The 8,817-nt window shown below is 39.9% G+C and overlaps 1 pseudogene; it reads left to right on the top strand.

The window, feature by feature from the left end:
• Nucleotides 1-440: 440 nt before the first annotated feature.
• Nucleotides 441-7,473, top strand: LOC126628982 (subtilisin-like protease SBT4.3; annotated as a pseudogene).
• Nucleotides 7,474-8,817: the final 1,344 nt, after the last annotated feature.

The following is an 8,817-nucleotide window of genomic DNA, read 5'->3' on the forward strand; positions in this document are numbered from 1 at the left end:
TGAGATTCCATCTTGAGGGCAAGAGGGGCCGTCCGCTATCCTAACCAATTGATTCATGTATGCAAGATTAGGAGAGGTTTGGAATTAGGTGAAAAGCCACATCCTCGAATTTATTTAGGCATATTGATTGATTTAGCCGCATAAACTGTCATTTAATCTCATTTTACCCCTTAAAATTTGATTTTATCTCACTTTTGCCCCTAAAACTGCTATTTATCTCGTCATCTTACATGGAAAGAAATTTAAAGAATTTAATGAAAAATCCCATGGAAGGAAAGAAAGTCTGGATACGTCCATATCTGTTCTTGTTAATGAACTCTAGACATGAATTATCTGTAACTCTAGAAAAGAAAATCTGGATTTTAATGGAGATAAGATTTTGAGTGATAAATTCACAGTATAAAGTAATCTTCAACACTTTAGTTTCTATGCACTCAACAATGGCTAAGCTTGCAGCTCCCCTTTTTTCTTATGCTCTATCCGCTCCCCTACTCACTGCAAGCTTATCGTGTGAAGCCATTGATAGCGACGATAGAAAAGTTCATATTGTATACATGGGGTCACTTCCTAATGATGAGGCATACTCGCCACCATCTCACCACCTCGGTATGCTAGAAAGAGTTGTTGGCAGCAATTCGCCTGCAAATGTCTTGGTTCAGAGTTACAAAAGGAGTTTCAATGGATTTGCAGCCAACCTCACTGACCCTGAAAGTGAAGGACTTGCTAACATGAAGGAAGTAGTCTCTGTCTTTCCAACTTCAAACAACAAGATCTTGGGACTTCATAGGTGTCAGTGAGAATATCATTCGAAATGCCACAGCTGAAAGTGATGTTATTGTTGGTCTTATTGACACTGGAATTTGGCCTGAATCCGACAGTTTTAAAGACGAGGGTTTTGGGCCTGCTCCCCGGAAGTGGAAAGGTGTTTGTAAAGGTGGCCAAAACTTTACCAGCAACAACAAGATCATTGGAGCTCGGTTTTACAATCCAACGGAGTCTGCAAGGGATATTATTGGTCATGGAACCCACACTGCCTCAACAGCAGCAAGGAACGCGGTAAAGGATGTGGACTTTTATGGACTAGCACAAGGTACTGTAAGAGGAGGAGTTCCCCATCGAGAATTGCTGCATATAGTGTATGCAATCTTGAAGGGTGCAGTGCTGATGGTTTATTGGGTGCTTTTGATGATGCTATTGCGATCCTATAGCAATTGGTGCGTTTCATGCAATGGGGAAAGGGATACTAACCTCAAACGCCGCAGGCAACAATGGTCCTGAAGAGGGTACTGTATCGAGTGTGTCACCATGGATTCTTACAGTTGCAGCAAGTAGCATAGATCGTCGGATCATTGACAAGGTTGTCCTTGGAAACAGAAGGACACTCGTCGGGAGTTCAGTGAACTCTTTCACATTAAATGGAACAAGTTTTCCGCTGATATACGGGAAAGATGCTTCACGTATTTGCCCTGAATTATCTGCTGGGAATTGCGAACCAGATTGCCTAGACGGTGATTTGGTTAAAGGAAAGATTGTGTTATGTGATCAGTTCGTTGGAAATTTTGTGGCTCATAAAGCTGGTGCACTAGGCTCAGTTTTAAACACTTCCAATGCATATGCTTCTTTCATTGTACCGCTACCTGCAACGGGGTTTAAGCAACCAAGAATACAATGTCATCGAGTCCCACCTGAAATCCGCAAAAGATCCTCAAGCCGACATATTACAAAGTGAAGTCATAAAAGATGATACTGCACCTGTTGTTGTTTCCTTCTCTTCACGTGGACCTAATCCAATCTTGCCCGCAATTATTAAGCCGGATATAAGTGCCCCAGGGGTAGACATTTTGGCTGCATATTCGCCAGATGCTCCCATCACACAAAGCCGATAAGACAAGAGGCGAGTAACATACAACATAGCTTCTAGAACATCCATAGCTTGCCCCCACTCTTCTGGTGTAGCTGCATATATTAAAACAATCCGCCCGAATTGGTCTCCAGCAGCCATCAAATCATCTCTTATGACTACTGCTAAGCCGATGAATTGTACCAACACTTCCCCCTGGTGAATTTGCTTATGGATCAGGGCATATTGATCCTGTAAAGCTATAGATCCGAGGCTTGTGTATGATGCTTCTAGAGAAGATTACATAAAGTTGCTCTGCTCGTTCTTGGATGATTCCAAAGTTAGAATTATAGCAAGAGACAACACCATTTGCCCCACAGGTCCTGAAAAATGATCGCCGAAGGATCACAATTACCTTTCAATGGGAGCAAAAGTTATACCAATGAAATCATTTATGGTTACTTTTCCTAGAACAGTGAAAAATGTTAGCCCTGCAACCTCAACTTACAAGGCTAAAATCCTGCCAGGCCCTAAGGTTGACATCAAAGTGGTTCCTGAAGTTCTTTCGTTCAAGTCCTTGAATGAGGAAAAAAATTTCAATTTGACCATTGTTGGAACAGGTTTGCCAGATGGATCTCATGTCTCCGCAGAGCTGATCTGGTCTGATGAAACTCATAGCATTAGAAGTCCAATTCTCATAAGCAGCTCAGTAATGTAACCATAATTTCATCAGTGGAAACTCCATTGTTGCAAAGCAACAAATTTTGTTGTTGTTTCTGATCCTTTGTTAAACTAGTTAAGTTTTTAATAAATGCAGACAACCTTGGAACTGTAATGTTACTAGAAAATCTGTTTTTGGTCACCCGTAAGAATTTTTTTTTTTAATTCTTTAGCAGCAGTAACTAGAAATTATGCCTTCTGTATGTTTGCAATCTTTCTTTTCTATGAAAGTGCATGAATTTAATGCAGTCAGCGGGAGTTCAAGTTTACGACAACTACTCATAAACTACAACAGTTTACTGAATTATTTGACAATTCTGCGACAATGGCATATAAGATTCATTTTCCGAGCAACAAAACCTTGGTGATAGCTTTTCAGACTGTTGCATAAGATTCTGGAACTGTTTTTTGGACATGATTGTGAACACTACAGCTTTCGTAAGGGCTTCCCTCCCTTGTTTCCACTAGGTGTCTTCCTCCTTTTTCTGTTATTCTTCTTCCCCTCACGATCTAGTTTAAATAATTCAAGTCTCAAGATCCCTACGATATCAGTAGGCATGTGCCATTGCTACACCGAAAGCAATATGTTTTCATTATTCTAAATCAACGACGAACAATTTTCTAATGAAGATGAAAGATATGTATGATAGACTTATGCTATCAGAGCAACCAAATACATAGCCAATTAACCATTTATCGAGAAAAAGAGGAAGAAAACTGTAAAGTAAACTACTACTTTCTTATTGCACCTGTATGCCATTTTCAGTTTCATAATGTAATTACAACAATCGCAGTCTACATTTTGCAGCTGTTAACTAACATCCAGCTTTTCAATTATTTCATCATGCATCTGTAAACCAGAGGTCCGATCAGCAAAATAAAATTTCTCACATACCTGTAGTTTTCTTGCACTTCTCTCAGCTTTAGACTCCAGCAGATGATCCTATTAGTCTTTTTCTTTGCACATCCAATCTCGCCTGGTATTACACCGTTGCCTGAGTGTTCCACGCAGAACAAAACGGATTCCTACAGCTCCTTAAACAATGCATTAGGAGATTTTCACAATCACACTAAGAATGAGTAGGATATGATTAGGACTTCTGAAGAGTGAGTCTTTCAAATAATATATTCAGCTTTGTCCAATTCAATTTAAAATGTACAATCCTCGAATCTGAAAGATGCTGAGTGTATTTCTTTCATCAGCATGAACACTTCTCTTCCCCATAAATTGTACTACTTCTGTAATTAAGGCGAAAGAGAAATAGAATTGCCAGAAACACTACTACATCGTCGGGTTAAAATCTTTAAGACACAGTTTGGTTGATTCAGGAAAAGTTTAGGACAAAGTTAAATCTTCATTCTTCAAAAATCAGAAAGGTGACAATATAGTAATGGTGTAAGAGTTGCCCAGGATCAAGCAAAAAGAAGAATACATTCAGCGTTTACACACTACGCCTCGTACGAAATTAGTAGTAATGTAGTTCTAACATTTTCTGGAAAAAGAAAGAAGCCTTGACCGGAAATGTGAATCTTCAGTTGCACACGGGAAATAATTTCTTTGAGTGATGAATAGCAAGCCCTGTAATATAGTGCTTCAAAGGGCCGAGTATACAAAACTTACAGTTAGAAGAGTAAATAAAACACGAGTTGTGTTGGAGTTTGGTGGCTGAGATTAGAGCCACATTTGTGTCCCACATCGGCTCGAGAGAGAGAGTCATCTAGTGCTTTATAAGCAATGGTCACCATACCCATTTCACTTGGGTGGCTAAAGTTGGTGTGCTTTCACAAAACAATTGGTATCAGAGCCCAGACAACGCTTGGGTTTGGCGACTATCATTGAAGTTGAAGAGCTTACTTGGAATCTGGTTGCATGTGGTCAAGGTGGGCTCTATTTGCACTTGTATCGTGAAACGTCAATTTGGTGATGGCTCGAATCTCTCCGAGGTGGAGATTGTTGGATGTTAGCTGGCTGAGGTTAGACCCACATCGACCAGAGAGAGAACCATGTAGTGTTTTATAAGCAATGATATCACGTATATTCTCGAGGCTTTTTGGTATAACCCTGTACCCATACCTCCTAGGTGACTAAAGTGGAGGGAATATCATCAACACTTACTCTTTTGTGGGCCCGTTGGTCTCCTAGGTGACTAAAGTGGAAGAAATATCGTCAATACTGACTCATGTGTGGACCCGTGGCACAAGTTGAGCAGAGAACGATATGGCAAGAGAAAGTGCAACTAACCTTTGCTGTAGTTAAGAGTGTTACCTTGGTGTAATAATGCAAAACGTAGATTCTTTATTGAACTTGAATCCCAGTTTGAACATGAAAAAGAACCAATAACAACATATATGTTCTTTGTTCTTTGCCTATGAGCAAGCTTTAAATCTTGAGTCTTTTCTTACGCCCCGAAATCGAAATCATCTTCTCAAATATATCTTCTTGCCGTGAATTAGTTCGCCGGCTCCTCAAAACCGCTATGCTAACTCCTCCGTGATCGTTTTCTTTGACTACCCTCCGGTCTGCATTTAGCATGCACTATAGGACCCAATTCTTATAATATTTGCTCTCCGCAGGAGTACGGCTGCAGTAATAATTAATAGGGTAAAGTACAAACTACCTCAACTATTGATGTCACGACACTTTCATACCTCATTTTTAAAATTGACAATGTTATACCTCATCTTTAGAATTTGTGCCAATGTCATACCTTCGTTAGTTTTTCTGTTTTTTAACTCTCTCTCCCTCTCTCTCTCCCCTCTCTCTTCCCATTTTTAATAGAAAGTCGTTCGTCTCTCCCCCCCTCTCTCTCTCTCTCTCTTCCCCATCTTCCTGCAACCCAGAAAGAAGGAGGAGGAAGAAAAGAAGGAAAAAAAAACCCAACCCAATTCGTCCCCCCCCCAACAAACCCAGAAAGAAGAAGAAGGAGGAAGAAGAAGAAGAAGATAAAAAAAAAAACCCAAACCAAACCCAGTTCGTCCCCCCTCCTCCCACCATAAACCCAATCCCCTGCAACCCAGAAAGCCCAGAAAGAAGAAAGAGGAGGAAGAAGAAGAAGAAGAAGAAAAGAAAAAAAAATGGAAACCGAGTTCGTCCGTCCCCCCCCCCAACCCAACCTACAAAAGAAGACGAGAGAGAAGGAAAAAAAAAGGGTATGTTCCCCCCCCCCCAACACCTAACCTGCAGAAGAAGAAGAAGAGAGAGAAGGAAAAAAAGAAAAAATAAAGGACACCCAGTTCGTCCATCCCCAACCCCCCCCCCCCCCCGCGCGCGCGCGCTCGCACCCACCCTCTTCCCTCCACATCCATTCCCCCCAGTTTCCCGATTCCACCTCAACGAGATCTAGGTTTTTTTCTAGGTTCTTTTTTTTTTGGGTTGCAAGTAGTGGGTGCGAGGTTGGGTGCAAAGGGTGGGTGGGGAGGTGGGGAGGTTGGGTGCGGAGAGTGGGTACGGGGAGAAGAAGGGGTGGGGAGTGGGGAAGACAAATTGTTTTTTTTTTCTCTTCTTTTTTCTGGGTTGAAGTTATAGGAAGGGGGAAGAAGAGAAGATGGGGAGAAGAGAGAGAATGAGAGGAAGGGGAAGAACTGATTGTTGGTTTTTTATTTTTTTTAACTTTTCTTTATTATTTTAATATTTAAAAAAATATTAAATGATTTTTTTTTTAGTTTTTAATAATTTTTTAATAGAAAATGAGCCCCGGATCAAGCCACGTCAACATTTAACTGAGAAATTCACCCCAAGCTAACGGAAAGTATAACATTGGCACAAATTCATAAAATGAGGTATGATATTGTCAATTTTAAAAGATGATGTATGAAAGTGTCGTGACACCAATAGTTGAGGTAGTTTTTTGTACTTTACCCAAATTAATAATATTTGTGCCACCAAAAATAATACATAAAATCTTGAAGCTAACGTGTGGATTTTTAACTACAAGTGATGAGAATGTCCTCATTCCACCCGCAAATCAATCCTCGAGAACACGAGCGGACTACAATCTCTCCAAGCTCACCTGCTCATGCCAAGTTGAGAAAAGTTAAAGTTATTAAAGATAGGATGTATAACAAAATCCTATCTTTAAAGCTTTTCTTGTTGAAAATAAACTCAATCAAGTAAGGAATCACAATCAAATCCAATCAAGGATACTACGAGATAATTCTAAGATATTATTTAATTCACAATATTTTCGGGATAATTCTTTTCTCCATCCAATGGAATCCAACGGATGACACACATTGGCCAACTGAACATAGACACATCGCATTGCAATTCCTGCACATATGGCCAACTACTTCCTATAAATACTCATTCTACACCAAAGTCTGGTAAGTTTTTGCTCTCTCTCTTTTCAGATAAACTGACTTAGACATCGGAGATCCATTGGCAACCCCCTACCACCTCCACTTTATGGGCTCGTCTTTGGTATTTGACCAAATGTGTTTAATTGTTTAGTAGGTACAATTTCGTCAAAACTAAAGAAGGCGGATTTTTACTATCACAAATTGACGCTTTCATTGAAAGCTTGATTCAATTATGGAAGAAGCTCTCGCAATTTCTTTCGAAATTTCTCCCCCTTTGAATTTATAGTGCTCCCAATTTTTAAATTTTTTATTCCGTGATTTGTTTGCCCTAGAAAAAGAAAAACATGGCTGAAAATTCCTCAATCACGACGAATTGCACTTCCAATGTACCTGGACATGGACTGAAGAATGTAGATTATGGCCTAGCCCCACCCTACCGCTCCTCACGGCTGAGCACGGAAGCACGAGGATTCCCTACCACTATAGCAGCAACCCAGTCCACGCAGCCAGCACCGTTTGCCCAAGCTTTAGCAGGTGCAGTAGCCCAGAACCATGATGAGGCCCAGATTGCAGCACGAGCCCATGCGCAGGCACTGCCGGCACAAGCAGCTTAGTAAGCCCATGCCCAACTCGCCTCACCGGCACCAGCTTAGCACGCTCAGGCCTATGGCGCGCACGCGGGCTGATCCACTCTAGCACCCGCTTACTCAATCCGGACTAGGGATGTCAATTTGAACCATCAAACCCGTTTCCCATAGGTAATCGATCCAAACAGTTCGGTGTTGGTGATTAAATTTCGGATATGTTACGGTTTTAGGTAACTGTCGGGTAAATTTTTCGATTTCAGGATTAGTTATGGTTATTAGGGTATCCATCCCGAATCCATACCTGAAACTGAACTGTTTTGAATTAATAAAAAAATATCAATATTTATTATAGAGAAGAGAGTTATCAATAATCATTAATAATATAAATTATATTATTATCAATTATTGATAGTATTAATCTCGTTTTTAACAATATTTATTACATGCATTGTTTGTATCAATTGTATTAATAACACTATTTATTATTTAATATTTAATCTTTTTTTTTGGTAAAATATTATCTTATTTAATATATGTTGTATATGCATTGTATCAGTAATCTATTTTTTTTATTTAAAATTTACTATTTCATTAATAATATAAAAATTATAATGGGGAAAACCCCGTTCGGGGATTCTACGGTTTCGGGTTCGAGTATGGGGATGGCACATCCGAACCCGATCCCGCCCCATTGCCATCCTTAATCCTGACCAACTCTAGTAGACTGGTCTTCAGACCGATTCAATCAAACCGGCCATAGGTTTGAAAATGTTAGAGTAGAAGTAGAAATATAGAGAATAAACTAAATGATAACTTTGAGGTACAACTTGAATCGTTTCCTTAAGTGTTATTTGTCCCCACTCAAATGAGTTTGCTAAAGGGTTCTTGGCAAATCACTTCCAGGATACAATAAAGTATGAAATATTCGATTAGCAAAATCGAATTGTATTTCCTTAAAGACAACTAGAAAGAAATTGTATGAATGTGATGGAGATAGAAGATAGAGCAAAGAAATTGTGTAGACAACAAATTTTTGAATAATGTGTGTGAAACATTATGCCACAATAGGTATTTATAGACATTAAAGCACTCGTTCATCAAATCCTTTCATTTTAGTTGAAGATATACAACCCTTCTTATTAGTGTTGACCTAAAAGACATGTCTTCTGTAACATCCACATCGCCCAGAGCAGTGATCCTTAAATGTATATTCTCATCCCTACCTAGCACGAGGCCTTTTGGAGGCTCATTGGCTTCGGGTTCCGTAGAAACTCCGAAGTTAAGCAAGAAGAAGGCCAGAGCACTCCCAGGATGGGTGACCTACTGGGAAGTTGCTCGTAAGTTTCCGAAAACAAAACCGTGAGGGAATGG

Source organism: Malus sylvestris, chromosome 7, assembly GCF_916048215.2.
Source record: "Malus sylvestris chromosome 7, drMalSylv7.2, whole genome shotgun sequence".
NCBI lineage: Eukaryota > Viridiplantae > Streptophyta > Magnoliopsida > Rosales > Rosaceae > Malus > Malus sylvestris.